The sequence below is a fragment of the Rhinolophus sinicus genome, chromosome 14 (genome assembly GCF_057876585.1).
Source record: "Rhinolophus sinicus isolate RSI-liver-muscle chromosome 14, RSI-T2T, whole genome shotgun sequence".
Taxonomy (NCBI): domain Eukaryota; kingdom Metazoa; phylum Chordata; class Mammalia; order Chiroptera; family Rhinolophidae; genus Rhinolophus; species Rhinolophus sinicus.
In genome coordinates, this window is record NC_142514.1 from 128,413,885 (window position 1) to 128,434,845 (window position 20,961).

At 35.6% G+C, this 20,961-nt stretch overlaps 1 long non-coding RNA gene across 2 annotated transcripts in view; it reads right to left on the reverse strand.

The window, feature by feature from the left end:
* Nucleotides 1–242: 242 nt before the first annotated feature.
* The window catches only part of LOC109451385 (uncharacterized), a 40,522-nt gene continuing 19,803 nt past the window's right edge, over nucleotides 243–20,961 (reverse strand). The window contains exons 2-4 of one of the 2 annotated variants that reach the window (XR_016018725.1): nucleotides 12,826–15,958; nucleotides 10,558–10,716; nucleotides 243–5,514 (exon numbers count right to left, since the gene is read on the reverse strand). This is a non-coding gene — a long non-coding RNA (uncharacterized LOC109451385). Of the gene's footprint in view, nucleotides 5,515–10,557; nucleotides 15,959–20,961 lie in introns of both variants that reach the window. The other variant, XR_016018724.1, reaches the window with a different exon arrangement.

Genomic DNA, 20,961 nt, shown 5'->3' on the forward strand with positions numbered 1-20,961 from the left:
TAGGTTTCTAGACAGTGAGACCTTTTCTATAAATCTGGATTGACTTAGGTTTGGATTTGTGCCATGGGCTGGGCCACTGGGACAGCCTCGATTTTGTGGATCATGATATACAAATTTCCCTTATTAGGGATGACTTTCCAAAACACAAGCAATGTAAAAATGAAGCAAAGTCCACAGTTAGTATAGTCACTCAAATATTAATTTATTCAAATAACATTTAGAAGTTATGTTCATTTGTATTAAACCGCATACCAGATAACTGGGCTATAATGGAAAGAAACAAGCCTTTCCTCAAGGAGTTTAATTTCAAGACACAAAGGAACGTTAAAGGAAATTTCTCAGATGGATTAATTTTGAGCAAATGTCTTGTTTTATTTCAAACTTGCCATAAGAGTACTAGCTTCACAGAGAGCCAGTTCAAATCTTGCTTCTGCAAAGTCTTTATACAAAAAACACAAGAAAAATGAAAAAAAGAAATACACTGTCTTGATAAGATTGTTAGTCTAGGCCAGGGGTGTCCAAACTGCGTCCCGCGGGCCAACTGTGGGTCGCAATCCATTGTTAATTGGCCCACAGCAAATTCCAAAAATATATTTAGTTTACTTAAATAAACCCGGTTAGGCAATACGTATTTCACCTCGAGTGAGTGGCCCGGCTGTTTGTGTATTTTACCGCATATGGCCCTTGGTGAAAACCATTGAAAAAAGTTTGAACACCCCTGGTCTAGGCACTAGAAAGAAATGTATGTTAAAGTTTGTTGATCTAGTCTCAAGATAGTTTAAAGGTTTTAAGTTTATAAAACTATCATACGCATTTTAGTTGTGCAGAACAAACTGTAGTTTAACTGCCCAGGATGTTACTCTGGTAGACTACCAAGTGGTAAAGAAAAATTGTTCTAGATGTTATCAAAAAGTAGTTATGTTTTTGCTCAGGTTTGAGACAATTTGCTTCTTTTCAATCCCTTTTCAATTTCTTCTAAGCAAAAGAAGAGACACATGAACTGAAATTTATAATATATATTCCCTATCGTGAATACAGATAGTGACAGTACTTTTATGGCAAGTAAGAATTATTCATAAAAGCAAAAATGAGAGTATAAAATGTCCAATGTCTACTACACTGAGTTATAAAGACATAATCACTCCCTACTAGGGGAACTTTAGTGGTTTTCTGTCCTCTATCACACCCTGTACGGAATATTCTGTAAACTAACAAATTCTCTTCACTCTGACTCTTTCATCAAGTATTCTTATTATTACCCAACCAGCACTGAAAAGTACATTGTAGTCATAGACCTGGTTTGAAGTTCTGCCCCACCACTTAATCAGGTCAGAAGGTTGAAACAGTTATTTAAACTTTCTGACCAGTTTCCTCATTTCTAAAATGGAAGTAATTTCCCACCTAGGACAGTACTTGTGAAGATTATATAAGATAATGTATGTAAAATCACCTGGCATAAAGTAAGCATCCAATATATTATAATTACTTTAATTACATCATCACCATTATTTTTTTCCAGGCAGTGTGGGTACATTCTGTCCATTGCATGGGGTAGAAATCAAAGCATCTTAGGTTGGGATCTTAGCTCCAAAACTTAGTAGCTATAAGATCAGAGAAAGTTATTTAATGTTTCTCATTTCAATTCTTCATCTATAAAACTGGGGTAAAATAAGAACTATATCACGGAGTTGTGATGGCAACTAATTAAAATAATGAGTAAGTGCCCACTGCCATATGGTATAGATGCTTCCTAAATGACATTCTCCTTCCCCAGAATATCCGGATCCAGTATTTTGGCTAATTAGTAAGCATTCCTGTATTATATAAGTGAATAAATGGGCATTTAATTTGTTTGCTATTTGGCTGCAAGTTTTGTTAGTATGAGGCAGTCCTCTAGGGTCTTCTTATCTCTGGAAAAGGTGATCAAATCGCATTAAAAAATGAGCAAAATTGAGGACAAAATCAGGATAATTGTCCACATAAGAAGCCCTACACCATGAAATCATTTGTTCTCTGGTTTAATCTGAATATAAGTATACAAAAAGAAATGAACATCAGGGTACTGAGTTCCATGTTATTTGTCTAAGAGGAAAAACATAGTTCGAAATTTCCTGTAGGTATAATGCAGGAGACTGAGTCCATTTGGGGTCCAGTTGGCTTGTAGGCACAAGAGTGGTTTCTCAGGAATTTGCATCGTCTGTCACCATTCCCCATGCTCATCGCTATGCCCATGTATTGAGATCTCGGCTCCAGCCATTCTTAACTACCTAATATTCTCTGATGACTTTGTTATCCTCATTTCTTTTTTTTTTTTTTAATTAAAGTTTATTGGGGTGACAATTCTTAGTAAAGTTACATAGATTTCAGGTGTACAATTCTGTATTACATCATCTATAAATCCCATTGTGTGTTCACCACCCAGAGTCAGTTCTTCTTCCATCACCATATATTTGATCCCCTTTACCCTCATCTACCATTTCAATGCCTTTGTACCATTTAGCGCCAGAAGTGGCTCTGTGCACTTTTCCTCTGCCTTTCTTCTACACCGCTACACTAGAATAACTTTTAAGACTCAGCTCAAGTGTTATTTCCTTGGGAAAGACCCTTCTCTCACACCATCAGTACCCTGTCTCTGTGTGTTTTGTTGTTGTTTCTATTTGTTTTGTTCTGTTTTGTTTGGACCTTCACCATAGACATTCCAGGCAATATCTTTTGAATCTCCATCTCCCCTAAAGCATCAAATGTACGTACTATGTTTTATCCCCTCTACCAACCTTTTTCTTTTTTTTTTTTTAACCTCAAGCTTAGTCCATAGTAGGTTCTCACTAATACTTCACAGGAGACTAACAAGTCAAAAATTGAGATAGAAAAAAGGTCAAGTTACAAGTAAAAATAAAAATGAGCAGCTTTATCTTTAATTGGTATGTAGAGGGTAGGTGTTGAGATCTAGTATGTTATTCTTAGGAAGTTTCGTGTTGTTATTTGTTTTATTTTAGTTTTAGTATAGGGCACATGGTTTGGGGTTTTTTGTTTTGTTTTGTTTTTTGGTGTGTTTTTTTTTTGTCACTAAAAGAGGAATAATAATTACTATTCAAGGTGATTGTAATATTTGAAAAAGATAACCTGGCTTGTAGGCATGAGAGTGGCGTAGTGTAGTACTTGGACCAAGGTACGTAATCAATAGATGTTGCTATTCTAACCCAATTTATCAATAATCCTTTCATAAAAAAAACAACTCACACACAATAACTAGCAACTTACATAGATCTTACTGAAAATTTTGTAGGAAAAGCAGAGAAAACTATTTACATCTCACCCTACCACAAATCACAGAAATCCCCAATATAACCTCTTCTCAGCCAGAATACTATTGGGGATCTCCTCTTTGACCCTTGGGTAACTACCTAGGAGTGGAATGGCTAGATTATATAATAAATGGATACTTAATTTAAAAAAAAAAAATCTACCAAAAGTTTTTCCATTTTACATTCCCATCAAGTGTGAATGAGAATTGTTGCCAATTTTTGGTTTAGTCAGTCTTTTTAATTTTAGCTATTTTATATCTTATATTTATAATGGTCTTGTATCCATATACATAAAGAACTACTCAAATTAATAAGAAAGGGAACATAAAAATTAACACGATTCTTGAATAAGCACTTAACTAAAGAAGAGGAGGCTAATTCACTTGCTGAGAGTAGAAGCAGGAAGATCTTAAGGAGAAAGATGAATCTTTAAAGTAAGTGATGAAAGGAGTAAGAACAGTTCATGACCAGAGCACACAGAAAGATTTCATAATAACACTGGGAGCGTAGCTGAGACATTTTCCAGCAGGTTTCCGTAATTTCTCTAATACTGTTCACTCTCTTGGGAATAGCAGAAAATCAGGGTCCATCTCAGAGATTATACCACTTTATTCAGAATGGAATAACTACTGAAACAAATGATCTCCAAATTCCAATGACTTGTTGCAAAAGAAGGGTTTGTTTCCCATTTGACATTAAAATGTAGGCAGTGAATGGTCTGTTCTCCACATAGTCACTCGGGTGTGAAAGTTCATTTTATCTTGTCTCTCTGTAGTCATGTAGATCTCCTGAATTCTCTCCATGCATCCACTGCTTGCAGGGAAACAGTGCTAGAATTAGACGTGGTGGGCTTTTGTGGACCTGGCCCAGAAATGCTGCTCGTCACTTCTACTCACACTTCCCTGGCCAGACCTTAGTTATTGGTTTCATCTAATTGTTAGAGAAATTGATAGAGAAATCCTTTGACCTGGAAAATGAGGATAATAAAGATACTGGTGACTACTTTCAGTCTCTGATACACAAGGCAAACGTCAGATACCACAGTATTTTTCAGAATAGGATCAAAAACAGAGACATGGGAATTTTTCAAGTTCAGTTTCTAGAGTAACATGATGTATTATACACTCGTTTTCATTTCTTCTTCTGAAAGCTGCCTTACATCCCCACCCACCTCCTCAATATCCTTAGCACTTAGTGCCCAGTCTCCTTTTTTTACCTCATTCCTGGCATCATCCTCAGCTGGACATTAGAGTTCATGTTCCTCCATCACCTCTCAGCTCTGTGCTGAGAAGTCATCATTGGGCTTGAGTTTGCGCCTTCTCCAGGTAGCCATTCTAGTTGCCTGTGGTCTGAGTGATACTTGTGCTCACGTAGTTGGTTTCCTCTGCACTTTTCTTTGCCTATTTAAAATCCTATTTATTCTTCAAAGCTCAACGTAATTCAATTAACACTCCTCTGTGAAGTTTTTCCATAATAACCAAATACCTAGGCTCTTGACATGCTTTTAGATTATGCATCTTCTATTTAATTACTTTAATATTGGATTGGGAACTCAAGAACTTTGGGAATTTATTTTTTTCGTCTGCAGTATGGAAATAATAGTTGTTTTATAGAATAATGGTAAACGTTCAACCTAGTATATAAAATACAAAGTATCTAGTGTATAATAGATACTCAGGAATCCTAATGATAATTTCTATTCTGCTCAGAACTTCTTTGGCGTTTTTATTTGATCAGTTCTTTCACACATTGCCACATTTTTCCATATGTTATTGGCGTCTGTGCACTCATCTTCTCCTTGTCATTGGATTTGGGATTATGAACAGATGTTCTTTCTTAAATGTGTGCATGTGTGTGTGAATTTTTAATAGTACAGAGCACATTCACTCATGGCATAGATCCAGTAAATGTTTGCTGAAGTTCTCATCAAAATAGTAGATGATGAAAAGATTTAAGCTAATGTGGTAAGTACAAAAAACACAGACTTTTAGTAAGAAGCAATCCTGCATAAGCAAGCACAAACTATATCTCAGTAAACAATAAAGTACTATATGAACTGTACCATATTACACAAATGCAAAAGATTATTATTACAAAGTAGAAAAATATCAAAGTTAAAATTGTATGTGTTCTCCAGTTACCATTAAGAGTCCAGTTCATAATTCCTTTGATTGCTTTACTCCCCCAGGAGGTGAGACAGAATGATTCCCTGTTGAGAGAAATTAAACTCGTTGGTCATTTGCCATAAGAAATAACTTGATAGAGCCATATACAATTCAGTAACTGCTCCTCTTTATTAAATACTTCAGGAAAGCCCCATGGGCATCTGGTTTAAACAAATACATAGAGAGAAATTTCAGTATGTAACCAATTACGTATGTATATTGAAAAGAAATTTAAAAGATTCAGAATTTGACGGTCTACCACAAAGTGGTATTAAGCACATTTTGTGATTTCATATACACAGATTTCCATTATACGTGCAACTGACAAAAATAAATATACCAAACTCTTTCATGGTATGTAATTTTTATCTTTGTATTAGTATTAAGATCTTGATTCCAAAAAACACTGTTCAGGAAGTTGATTTATAGCATTAAAGTTGTTGTTTCTTATGTGTTTCTAAGAAATGAAAAGTTACCAAGTTAGTATGTGGAAGTAAGAACTGGGGCTAAAATAAAAAATAAATACAACTAAAAATATTTCATGCCCTCATTTCTTTGAAGCCCTAAAGTGATTTTTAAAAAAAGAGTTCATGTTATGGCCCTAGTTGAAAATACTTCTATCATTGCCATTTTATTATGTAGAGCATTAAACTGACATGAAATCTAGGTTGCTTCTGATTATATAAAGATTGGGAGAGAAAGAGCCTTTTCAAGTATGAAGATTTCCTGCCTACTCCAGGGAACTCTGTAGTTAAAGAAAATGTAAAAGTATAAAAAATGTTTATTTCTTTAATTAAAGTAAATTAGATTCTGATAATGAGCAATAAGACATATAGGGCAAAATGTGTCTGCAAAGTGCTCACTCTTTTACATGTATGAGTCTACATTACTTCAATAACAACCATGATATATTAAGTGCTACCATATGTGAGGCACAGTACAGTACAAGTTGCTTTATAGATTATACCTATTGGCTGGAGTGCACCCTGCCCGCCCCCCATCCCCTTCACCATTCACTAAACACACATATTCATAAAAGAAATTCTGGAACCAATTATCTTGGGGAAAGATATAACCAGATAAATCTACTACCCTGTTTTTCTTTATCACATCCCATGACTAAAGGCTCTCCTGTTCAGCTGCCCTGTTATGTACTTCAGTCACTTCCACTCATCCATCCATCCATCCATCCATCCATCCATCCATCCATCCATTTATTCAAAGTTAATTAAGAGTATGCAGTGACTTACTGTGAGTTAGGCCCTTCCTTATGGGATGCAAAATAGATATGGTTTTTATTACTACATAACTGTAGTCGAAGAGATGGACAGTAATCAAGTATATTTAGGTAATTACTTGATGATTACCTAATAATTAAGATAAAATAAGAGCCATGGTAGACATAAGTTATATGAAATGATAGAGAGAACAGTAAAATCTAATTTAGTTTGGGGGCTTGGAAAAAAAAATAAGAAAATAGTATTTAAATGGGCATCAAAGAATGATTAGGAGTTAGTGAAATGAGAAAGATGGGGAAGAAGGAAGAGTATTCTAGGGAGAAACACTACAATTGAATAAGTGTCTAAGCATTGGAGAACTGAGAGTACTAGTGAGGCAATAGCGCAGTGAGTAGAGGGAGAGGGAGAAGGAAGCAGAACCAGATCATGGAGGACTCAATATGGATTTCAGTGGTTTTAGGTCTTTTTTTAAAAACTACTGGGAAATATTTATAATATTGATTATATTTATAATCTTTATACTACATACTATTTGTAATACTTATACATGTTAAGTCCTTATAATACTGATGATTTAAAGCAGAGGACTAACATGATCAGATTTACCTTTTGAACAAAATTACGCTGGCTGCTGGTAAGGAGAAGATATATGAGGAGGTCCAGAGAGGACAGGGGATATAAGACGAGATAAATTATGTTTCCTTGGACCACAGTAGTCGCAGAGTTGAGAAGTATTTCTATACAAAAGAGTTGATAATTATTATAGCCTACAAGACGGTTCCCAATGATCTTCACCTCTTTATATTTATGCTCTTGTATAAGCTACTTCCATATTGAACCAGATTGATCTGTGTGACCAACAGAATGTTATAGAAGTGGCAATGTACAAGGTGTGAGCAGCAAATATGTTGACTGCTGCTGCCAAGTGCCATCCAACAGAAAGGCAGGGATCCTCAATGTGGGAAGTGGTGTGTCAAAGCTCAGTAACAGTGTGTGACAAGTTTCAACTTGTTCGGTGCAGTCAGGTCTGAGCTACGGTTGAGAGAAGGTGTGTTTTAAAGTATGCTGTAAATCATGGATAACGAAAAATGCATTAATATGAAATGGGCAAATGGTTCCATCCTCCATTATGACAATGCTCCATGTCACACATCACTTCTGTTATACAGCAATTTCTGTCAAATAAAAACATTACAGTGTGTCCTCATCCACCTCATTCACCAGATCTGGCACCATGCAACTTCTGACTCTTCCCCAAAGTCAAAATGATTCAGGACATCAAGGCAGCCACAATAGTACAACTAAAGACACTCATGAAAGAGGACTTCCAGAACTGCTTCAGAAAGATGAAAGAAAGATGAGAGAAGTGTGTTTGAAGCAACGAGGGATATTTTGAGGGGGATTAATGGCAATGTGTCTTTTACTGTAATATATATTTTTAAATTTAAATATTCACCATAGTTTTTGATCACATACTGTATGACTACTGAGGTTAGAACATAAAAGGCATTGCAACTTGTGCTGATGTCTTAGATTGCTTATTTTGGGGAAAACCAGCAACTATGCCATAAGTACACTCAGGCAGCCCTTTAGAGAGGTCCCTGCGGAGGAAAATTGGGGCTTCACGTCAACAATCAAGACCAACTTGACAGCCATGTCAATGAGCAAAGTTCAAAGTAGATCTTTCTGCCCTAGGCAACCCTTCAGAGCAGAGCAGCCTTCCCTGGTCCCTGACTACATCATTAAGGAGACCTTCAGCCAGAATTGCCCAGCAAAGTCACATCTTAGTTCTTGAACCACAGAAATTGTGAGACATAACAATAGTTATTGTTACTTTAAGCCACTAATTTGTTACACAGCAACAGATAGTTAACATGGTGACAAATTACATATGGTAAGTGAGAAAGAGGGTGATAGCAAGGATAATTTCTAAACTTTTAGCTTGCACAACTGGTTTGATATTCTTTTACAGAGAATACAGGCAGTGACTTAGTTTTTTGATGATAGAACAAATTCTGTTTTATTTTAGATGCATTTTGGGAGACTTTGGGACACACAGTGATTATAAATATCAGGATACTTAGTTGCAAGCAAAGTAAACAAGCTTTGTCTGATTCAACCAAAAAAAAAAAAATTAACTAAAAGTTATTTGGGGAAAATCTTTAGAAGAAAACAGGAAAATATCAACACGAACTTTAAGTAGGTGATTATTTCTTAAACAGAACAAAAAAAGCACTGAACATACAGAATAACCTGAAAGTTTGGAAATTCTCTTCTTTACAACTTCTCTTTATCAAGACACCATTAAAAGAGTTAAAAGACAAAAGCTACCCACAGACAGAGACATGATAAGATATAGATAGATAGACAGATAGATACATAGATAGATAGATATAGATATAGATATATCTTTCAAAGGAATCATATCCAGAATACATAAAAAATCACCTACAAATATTTGCAATACAAATATTAACAAAGCATTATATCCAGAATATACAAAGAACACCTACAAATTAGTGGAAAAAAGCAGAGATCTCAAGAAAGAAATGATTCCATGTGTGAATAGGTAGTTCAGAGAAGAAGCGATCCAAATAAAAAATACACACGTGAAAAGGTACTCAATTTCATTGTTGCCATTGACTAAATGTTCATGTCCCCCTAAATGTTTATGTTGAAACTCTAATCTTCAATGTGATATTTGGAGATAGGTCCTTTGGGGGTGATTAGGTCATTAGGGTGGAGCCATTATGATGGGATTAGTCTCCTTATAAGAAGAGACAAGAGAGAACTTGCTTCCTTTCTCTCAGCCGTGGGAGGAGACAGGGAAAAGGTGGCTGTTTATAAGTCAGGAAGTGGGCCCTCCTGAAATACTGGATCTGCAAGAGCCTTGATCTTGGACTTATCAGCCTCTAGAACTCTGAGAATAGTTTATCACTTAAGCCACCCAGTCTATAATATTTTTGTTAGTAGCACTCCAAAATGACTAAGACAATTGTGTGCCAAGAAAATACAAATTACAACTAGTTCAACTACATAGTCACCAAGGTGGTTAAAGTGAAAATGCCAGAAAATGCTAACTGGGATTTGTATACACTCTAAGAGAAGAGTAAATTGTTACAATCACTTTAGAGAACTGTTTGGCAGTACCTAACAAAACTGAACATTCACAAATCCTATGACCAAGCAATTTCAGTCTTAAGTATGTATCCAATTGAATTGCATACATTTACCCACCAGAAGACAAATATAAGAATGTTTGTAACGGTAGTGCTTCAATAATAATGGAGATAGACCCCATCTGGCAACTATTCAAATGCTTGTATATACAAGAATGGATTAATAAATTGTGATATAGTCACCTGATAGTAAATATACCAATAAGAACAAATAAATTTACAACTACATGAAAAATGTCGATGAATCTTAAGAACATAATGTTAAGTAAAAGAATTCGGACACAAAAGAGTATATACGGTATGACACTTTATCGAGTTCAAAACTTATGGTTTTAGATATCAAGGTTATGGTCACCTTAGTAAGAAAGGCTGTGAAAGAAAGCGAGCATAAAGGAAGCTTCAGGGGGTACTGATTACATATTTGTTATTTTTTAGCTTGCAATCATTTACTAAGCCTATATACTTAGAATTTGTTCACTTTTCTGTATCAATTTTATATTTCAGTAAAGAGTTTAAAAGAAAAAAAAAATGTTATCTAGTAGCTCACAGAATTACCACTCTGGTCCAGAGCCACACCCATGAATATAGATTCAAGAACAATGGCCAAAATAATACCATTGAACTATTCCAGTGTGAACCCCGCTGTCGACAGGGTAGCTTGCACTCTTACCTTGTAAGCACTGAACACTGACTCCTGGAACTGATCCACCACAGCTGCTAGTCCAGGGTTTTGATCATTTTTCTGCTGCCATCATCACCGAAGGAAATGTCTCACAATTTCAATTCATTATGTCACCACTTCTCCACTCAGAGTCCTTGGCAGGTGCATCTGAATGATAGATCCTATGTCATGTTCACATGCTCTTAACCACAAGGAAATGTGGGAAAGCAGGTTTGGAATTTTGTACTTCTATTGTGGAACAGAGATTGTGCCTTTTAATTTCCTCAGACACGAAAGGAGGGTTCATATGCTGGGAAGTGAAAAACAATGTCAGATTTTGACTGCATTTTGTCATGCAGTGGCATGGATGTACCGGGATTTGAGTCTGTAATGCAGAGGAGAAATATGGGCTGCAGATCTAAATTTGGAATTACTAATATATAAATATTAATTGACGCTATGGGTATGGATAATATAGAAAGAGAAAGAGATCTCAGGTCCAGCTCTGAGGCATTTCAACATATAATAGAAAGTGATAGAAGGATGGGCTGGCAAGGTAGACGAAGAGGTAAGGAGGAAAACTGTAAGAGTGTGGAGTCACAGAAGGGAAGGAAGTCTTTCAAGAAAGAGGGAGAATTTAATTGGGTCAAATGATGTTGAAAAGATGATTAAGATAACATGCCAAAAAATTGTACAGACATTGTTTATATAGACATGGAGGTCTTTGGTGACTTTAATAAGAGTCGTTTCTACGCAGTGATGAAGCAGAGATGGAGGAAGACGGATGAGAATGGATTTGGAAGTGAGTGGGAGGACAAAGAACAGGGACAAGTATTTTGAAAAGTTTAATGATGAATGAAAGAAGCAAAATTTTCTTGAGTGTCTCATTTTTTCTTCATTGATAACACGTGTCCTATATTGTTACTCACACCTTTTACTTCATCATAATTTGTAACCCAGGACATTGGTTTTATTTGGTTTGTTTGTTTGTTTGTTTTTGTTTTTGAAGGTAGTGGCATCCCTCACTAGAAATTTTTCAGAAGCATGTCCTATGTTCTTTCCTCCCCCCATATTTTTATGTTCTGAGGGCTTGAAAACAGTAAATATTTTTTAAATAAATAAATCTTGCTTTCAGTTATAATCTCCACAGGGACCTTAAAAAGTAGTAAGAAAATTGAGACTCATAAAGTTTATATAATGTTTTCATGTTTATCCAGCTAAGTCTGTGACTAAAAGTCAAGATTTAAGTTCAGGCATACCATTACTAACTCCTCAAATGTTTTGCATGTATGTATAAGTTACATCATTCTCATGGTCATAATTCTCCATTTCTAGGCATTGCTTCTTTCTTACCAGGGAGCAAGAAAGAAAACAGACAAAGATGTTAAGAAGAAAAGATGTATGCCAGATGAGTCTGTTACATTTTAGGAAGGAAACTGATTTTTCGTAAAGACCCAGTAGCAGCCTGATAATATCTTTTGAGCCAAAGTTATGTCACATGACCATCAAAAATACAATGGAGCCTATGACATCATTTTTAACTGAGTACATTGTTGTCCTGAATAAAATTGAGATTATGTTAGTAAAGAATTAGGAACAAACCAATATTGGTTAGACAACTAGCAACAGCTACCTCAACACATAATCAAAAAAATAAAAGTTATATATATATATATATACTGAAAATTACCATCAGGAAGGGTCCATATTAAAGATATAAATACAGCACAACAAAATTTTCTCTACCAATGGAACATACCACTTTTTTTTGGTTTTAGTTAAATGCCAGTTGAAATTAGGTTGACATATTATAATACCTACAATTTTATTTGCTGCCTTGGCATTAGTCATACATAGGGCACAAAATGTCTCAAAGTTCTAACCATGACTTTCTCTCCTGATATGCCTCCTGCCCTGCAGGAAAGTCTCCCCACCCAGCTGGTTTTCCTATCAGCTGCCCTGCTGCATTGTACCTCAATCATACTGCTTCAGTTCCCTGCCACCCTTTGGAATTATTTAAACAAATCATTTACATTCTCCTGTAGTAACAAAGGGTTGCCTGATCCTCTTATTACTATAAAGCCTGACTCCCACAGACCCTGTTTGTTCACTTTCTTCCCAAGTACCACCCTTTGTGGCCCTACATAGCAAGTAATGTCTTCCTCCCCTCAGCTGTCAGTATACCAGGTAAGACAATTAAGTTTGTGAACTCATCCTAGAAAAAGTGCTACATGACTCATTGCTGAATATCACTATGGTCACCTTGGAAGTACTCACCTTGGGAAGCTACACACCAATGTCAGTGCCTAGTCCACCCTCCAAAGCAATTTTGGAACTCTTTTTCTGGAATGGCCATCAAAGGTGTCATCGTATTACACTTGATGTCCTGAATGTCATCAAAATGTCTTCTTTTCAATATTTTCTTTATCTTCAGTTAAAGAAAGAAATCATTGAGGGCCAGAATAGGTGAGTAGGGAGTGTGTTCTCATACCGTTATTTATTTACTGGCTAAAAACTCCCTCACAGACAGTGCCCTGTGAGCTGGTGCATTGTCTTGATGCAAGAGCCGTGAATTGTTGGCGGAAAGTTCAGGTCATCTAACTTTTTCATGTAGCCTTTTCAGCATTTCCAAATAGTAAATTTGGTTAACTGTTTGTCCAGTTGGTACAAATTCATAATAAATAATCCTTCTGATATCAAAAAAAGGTTAGCAACATCATTGCAACAAATTTGCGAACTTGTCAGACCTTCGTATGTGACTACTAAACTGCTATCAATCTCCTCTGTCTAGTGTTGGGTGTCCTATGTTTGATTATCTTGTAGTATTTAAGGTGGGGGATCTCTCCCTTAATGACAAAGTGAAGAGAGGTAGTCTAAACTGTTGAGCAGTATGAAATTGCTAAAATTTGACAGTTTTTGACCTATAAAATGACAATTTTATATGATCCAGCCTAATAATTCATTTATATTAGGGACTATGCTGTATCAAAAACATATAAATTCTTAAATCTTGAAATCACTCCAGTCCAACGAGACGATCCCCCAATGCTAGGCATGTGGAAAGAGACTATATGAGGAAGCCAAATTCTCTTTCTCACTCTATAAGTAGAACAGATGGCTTTTAAAATTTCTCTTTTTCTCACTCTTGATCTCACTCCATTTCTGTACATGTGTGTTTGTGTGTATATCTGTCTCTCTGTCTCTCGGTAGCTCTCTTCCCTGTGTTATAAGGTAACTGAACATCCTTGAGAAACCATAAAAATCATACCTGCCATTGTAAAAATTGACTCATACCTAATGGGAGTCTTGTGAAGATATCTAAGGTTGTTGTAAAGTTATTACTCTAAAATAATGAGTTTGAACACCCCTATACAGGAATTTAGGGAAATTTAGGAAATTACACATTTTCCTGAAAAATAATTGAGAGACGTGTGTCTCTCTCAGGAAACAGCAAAAGGAAGCAGCTGGAAATCTAAAATGGGATGAACACAATGAACACCTTTTATCAATATTTCAATTTATGGGCCTGAAGACCATCCCCACCCTCAACACCCCATATAAAATTATAAATATATAATGTAGACAAGGTCACACAATTAAGTTCGTGAACTCATCCTAGAAAAAGTGCTACATACCTCATTGCTGAATATCACTACGGTCACCTCCCAAGTATTCCCCTTGGGAAGCTATGCATGATGCCAGCACCTAGTCCACCCTTTAAAGCAATTTTGGAACTCTTTTTTAGAATGGCCATCAGAGCTGTCATTGTATTACCCTTGCTATCCTGAATGTCATCAAAATGTCTTCTTTTCAATATTTCCTTTATCTTCCGGTAAAGAAAGAAATCATTGGGGGCCAGATCAGGTGAATAGTGAGGGTGTTCCAATATAGTTATTTGTTTACTGGCTAAAAACTCCTTCACAGACAGTGCCGTGTGCTCTGGTGTATTGTCATGATGCAAGAGTCATGAATTGTTGGCGAAAAGTTCAGGTCATCTAACTTTTTCATGCAGCCTTTTCAATGCTTCTAAATAGTAAACTTGATTAACTGTTTGTCCAATTGGTGCAAATTTATAATAATCCCTCTGATATCAAAAAAGGTTAGCAACATCACTGCAACAGTTTACAAACTTAATTGTCAGACCTCGTATGTAATTATAATATATGTAATTATAATATGTAATACATATGTGTAATCTTGATATGTTGCCAAAATTCAAAGAAGAAATATTCTTATTCAAAAATTGTCTTAAGTTGCTGTTGAATGATCCTTTAGGGCATATGGAGGGACGTGCTGCTTTCCGTCCAAATGATCTAAGAGAGTTTGGAGTGGGCATCAACATTCTGCCTAGGGATGGTGATTAAAAGGAACTGAAGGGGTCACTTTGAAGCATCCCACAGTCTTACCTATGGACTTTGACCTGTGGACAAACTTTTAATTTCTGCTTTCTTTTCCAAAGGAGAATGTCAGTTCAAATATCTAGATGGCTCAAGCATGCAAAATAAACCTACCTTCTGCAGAGAACAGAAAGCAATGTACATGATATTTTAACACTGATAAGCATTTTGTTGATTAACAAAAGAAAAATTCATTGAGTTCTTTTTCTTTTGTATTCTGAACTTTCTATTCTGTTTTATTTAAAAGAATCTAAACAACTTAGCCTCATATCTTGAGGAGCAAATTTCTAAAAGAACTCTGCCTCATGCTGTAGTTAGAGGTGTTTGTGTTTTCTAAATTAATTAAATGTTTATTGAACGTTCTGCCAGTTACTGGACTAAGAAAAGCGCATTTATAAGTTTTTAGAAGTTTTTTTTTTTTTTTTTCATCTTTCCAATTACCAAAGTATGTTATTATAATAGATGCTACACAGAAGTTGGTTTGGGTGGACTAATTGGGATTGGATTAAATAAACTGCTGCCAGGATTTTACCAGTACTCTGCCTATGAGATAAGGCCTAGATGGGTCCTCCTAGAAAAATCAAAATCTACTCAGGAGACAGAGAGAACAGGAAAGTGCTATGGAAGTGATAGCTAACCTTCAGTGGGAGATATCATTTGACGTGTCTGACCTGGAATACTTTATTTGCCAGGAGGCTTCAATCCTCTTTGCCTCATGCCTCAGCATGAGTCTCTCAGTTTTGGGAAGAAACACTGAGATGGGGGATTTTAAGTAGTACCTTACTGAGAAGTAAGAGTGGTGATTTACTATCGGGAACACCAGTAGAACAGACATGCAAACTATGTTTATGGCTTTAAACATCCTGTCAAGATCCTGGAGGTAATCTAACCTGCAGTTCCTCAGTGGGGATGATGACCCAAGAAAGGCGATCTATGTTGAGGCATCAGCCAACACCAAAATACATCTCTGCTCTGACCTTGCTTGGGTTCATGGACTCCAGCTCAACAAACACCTGTTTACCAAGCCAAATGGTATAAAAATAAGATACATTGATGATTTGGATTTTAGATAGAAAAGAAATGTATAACAAAATATCAACATTAAACTGAATTTATGAAAAGAATGTTTATATCATGAAATATCTAAGCACAGTGAAAATTTTTTTCCCCATTTTTTAAAATTAGTTTCAAGTGCACAAGACAATGCAATAGTTAGACATTTGTTATTTACATCCCTCACACAGTGACAACCCCCCTCCTGTACTCTGAAAATTATAAGACACTGAAGAGAGAAATTAAAGAAGATACAAATAGATGGAAATACATACCATGCTCATGGATAAGGAAGAATTAATATCTTTAAAATGTCCATTCTGTCTAAGGCACTATACAGATTCAACGCAATTCCTATCAAACTACCAAGGACATTTTTCACAGAAATAGAACACATAATCCTAAAACATATGGAACCATAAAAGACCCCAGATAGCCTCGGCAATCTTGAGAAAAAAGAACAAAGTGGGAGGTATAACGATACCTGACATCAAATTATACTGCAAGGCTACAGTAATCAAAACAGCATGGTACAGTGCACATTTTTGAGAAGAAATAGAATCCATGGGAAGAAATTGACAAAACATTAGCATTCCTATGTTTTACAAAATAGGGAAAGAAAACAATATGCATTGGAAGGAGAACTGTCATAATCAATTAGCATTTATTGCATTCTTATTATGTTTCAGGTCCTCTGGTTAGAACTTTGTAACTATTACCTAATTCTATCCTCTCTAAACCACTAGGACAGGGGTGTCAAAACTGCGGCCCGCGGGCCAACTGTGGTCCACAATCCATTGTTTATTGGCCCGCAGCAAATTCCAAAAATATATTTAGTTTATTTAAATAAACCAGGTGATGCAATACGTACTTCACCTTGAGTGAGTGGCCCGACTGTTTGTGTATTTTACCGCATATGGCCCTTGGTAAAAAACGTTGAACAAAGTTTGGACACCCCTGCACTAGGAGGTAGATATTATTCCCATATTTACAAATGAGGAATCTCAGGCTTAAAGATATTAAATAGACTTCGCACTTCACAGGGCTAAGGAACTAGTAAATAATAGAATTGGCATTTGAATTGTGCTCTAAAACATGTTTGACAGATGTTTGGATCAGTTTTGAGAAGTTTTGTTAGCATGCAGAGTATTAGGATTATATTCAGATACATATAACAGAAGAATTCCAAAACCTAGATAAGATAGAAATTTATATTCTTATGTAAAAAACTCAAGCACCAGATAGCCTACAGAAGCTCTAAGGGGCACCAAAGACCCAGCTTCTTAATCTTCTGCCTCACCAACATCTTATCACATAACCCTCATCTTGAAGGTTACTTCTTGGTCCAAGATACCTACTGGAGTTCCAGCTATCAGTTTGAATTTCACACTGGAAAAAGATAGAAAGCAGACAACTTTTAGGTGAGTCAGCCTCCTTTTGCAAGTCATTCTTGGAGATCTGGACATGACCACTAACGGTTCATTGCCACAAACTTGGTAACAACCCCTAACTGTAACAGAGGATGGGAACTTCAGTCTTTCATTCTAGATGGCAACGTGTGCAGCTCAAAAAGCAGAGTTCTGTTACCAAGGAAGAAAGTGAGACTGGATGTTAGAACAGGAATATAATTATCTCTGCCAAAAATATCTGCAAATGGTGCTCTCCCCCAGTTTTATTGAAATAGAATTAACATATAACATTGTATTAGTTTTAAGTACACAACATGATGATTTGATATATGTATACCGTGTTTCTCCGAAAATAAGACCTAGCCAGACAATCAGCTCTAATGTGTCTTTTGGAGCAAAAATTAATATAAGACCTGGTACATGTTATATTATATTATATTATATTATATTATATTATATTATATTATATTATATTATACTATACTATATTATATTATACCCTGTCTTATGTTATACCCTGTCTTATATTATACCCTGTCTTATATTATAGTAAAATAAGACCGGGTCTTATATTAATTTTTGCTCCAAATGACACATTAGAGCTGATTGTCCGGCTAGGTCTTATTTTCGGGGAAACAGGGTATATTGTGAAATAAATATAGTTCACGTAGTTTCCTCAGATAGTTTCAATTTCTTCTCATGATTAGAAGTTTTAAGACCTACTCTCTTAGTAACTTTGAAATATATGATACAATATTGTTAACTTTAATCACCATGCTATATATTACATCCCCAAGATGCAAATTATGTTTTAAATCTTATATCTTATCCAAAATCTATAACATTCAGCTACTCTTTGAATTATTTGTATGCAGTAAAATCTTAAACAATTGAAATAATCAAATAGGAGGGTGTGTTTAAGTTATTTCTTTGTTTTAGGATTTAGCAACAACCATTTTTGTTTCAATCCTTTAAAAACACATTATTGATTATTACTTTAGTATATAGATGCTAGTGAACACAATCGATATTACTCATGGAATTATCTGAAGTGCTGATAGCAGCCCCTTTAGTTATCATTGATCCCTATACATTTCTCTAGATTTGTTTGATAAACAGCTTTTCAAAAAGTATTATTTGAAGCTGTATTAGGTGCTCAGAAAGGATTAAAAGAAAATAAAGCATTTTCTTTTAAGGAACTTAAAGTCCAGAAATACAGAAAATTTTAATTATGCGTTTTGGTTTTAAAATGATCTCAGATTACAGAAAAGTTGCAAGTAGAAGTGTTATTACAGTAAAAATAATTTTCCCCTGACCTTTGAAAGTAAGTTTTTTTGATATGATGCTCTATTACCTCAGTACTTTTGCATGTATTTCCTGCAAGCAAGGACATCCTTCTATGATCATAATAAAACCTTTAAAATAAGACTATTAAATATCGAATAGTCCATCAAAGAATCTTCGGATCCCATAAGTTTCATTAATTGTACTGATACTGCCTTCAATAGCAAATGGTCCAGCTCAGAATCATGTTTTCTATGTAGTTTTCATGTCAGTCTTTTTAGTGTTCCCAGTTTTTCCATGACTTTCATGAGGTTGATAATTTTGACAATTGTAGGCCAGTCATTCTGCAGCACTTCCATCAACTGGGGTTCATCTGGTATTTCCTCATAATTAGAGTCAAGTAATTTGTTTATTGCAGGAATATCACAGCAATGATGCTAAGTGCATCTCTCAAGTGGCACATCATATTAATTTGTCCCATTATTGGTGATGTGGTCTTTAATTACTTGGTTAGGGTGGTATTTGCCTGGCTTCTCTACTGTAAAGTTACACTTCTTTCCCATTGTAATTAGTACACATTTTGTGGGGAGACACTTGTATCTATCTTAATGCTATTCATTATGAAACTTTCAATTTCTGCATGCATGTATGTTTGTATTTATGGTGGTACAGATTCTTAGAGTCCTATATTATTCAATGGGTTTCCATCCATTGCTATCACATTTTATTCTATTGCTCATGCTATTCCAGATTTAGCCAGTGAAAGCCCATTTTAACTGGCCTCTTGACATGCTCCACCATTCCTTGGATACTTCTTTCTTTCTAGAAGAACAGGATATCTTAGACTCATTTTGTACGTCCCTTCCCCATACTTGGAACTAGCTTTTCTCAATGAAATCTTTGTGTGTTTTTATTGGAGAATGGCATTTACAAATCAAGGTCTGGGTGCTAGGTGTGCTCATTTCTATTGATTTGTTGCTGCTCCTAGGTCCTCTCAATGGGCAGCGCTAGAGAATACACAGACATAAAAACAAAATATAGATGTACACACATACATACATACAAACTCACAATTGCATCTATATTTATCTACACATCAGATATTAGAAGGTTGCATTGATATCCCAAGACCAATCCGACATGACAGGTTCAACTCTACTTTTCTCTGTTGTCATATCTGTAATTTCCTTTTCAGGAAGCAACCAGCTCACATTATCCTTAATATATTTATTTGTTGAAGCCCAGGATGTAAACAATCTTCCATTACTACTGCCCACTTTGCCCTCTTGATAACTTTAGCTATCAATGATCCCCTGCTCTCCCTGCTTCAGCTCTGACACACTTTCCTGAGCAGCCTCCACACCCCAGGTGGACACCCTCCTTGCTCCACATGCTTGTTGGAGAAATGTTTGGCTCTAGAACCAGAGCAGGGAATCTTCAAAATGATCCTAGGACATCTTTTAGTGCCAGAAAGTAAGGAGGTGCCTAAAGAATGATGGGACATGTCAAAAGGATACAGTGGCCAGCTTTAGTGGCTCTCCTTGGCCAAATCTAGAAAAATCTGAACATCAAAATAATGATAATGAGAACATTTTGATGGTTTCCAGATGGGAGGGGGTTTGGAGGGATGACTGAAAAAGTTGAAGGGATTAAGAAGTACACATGTCCAGCTATAAAAACAGTCATAGGGATGTAAAAGTACAGAAGAGGGAATTTAGTCAATAATATTGTAATAACCATGTATGATGTCACGTGGGTACTAGACTTATCAGGGTGATCACTGTGTAAATTCTACAAATGTCTAATCACCATGTTGTACACCTGAAACAAATATAATATTGCATGTCAACTGTAATTGAAAAACTGAAAAATGTATATATTAATTAAAAAATGGTAATGATAAGAAAGGATTACAACTCTTGAATAAAGAATCTATGAGTCTTCCCTGATACAAATAAAATATGTAAATGTATAAAGGAAGAATGAAAGTTCTTCCTTAGAGTAGAAAACCAGCAAATGAATTTATAAGGAATGATGGAATTAATAAATCACAACTTGTAATCCATCATAATAGTATTTGATTCAGACAAAATGTATCAATAGATGCTAAAGTCAATGGGTACAGTTGGAGGAAATATGGGATATTGACATAGACACTAAATTTTTTTGCATAGTAACCTTATTTACAAAGGGAAAAAGTATTAATCTTTAGTAGAGAAATGTGGCAGACGACCAAGGAATCAAAGTTAACATCACCAATAATAAGATAA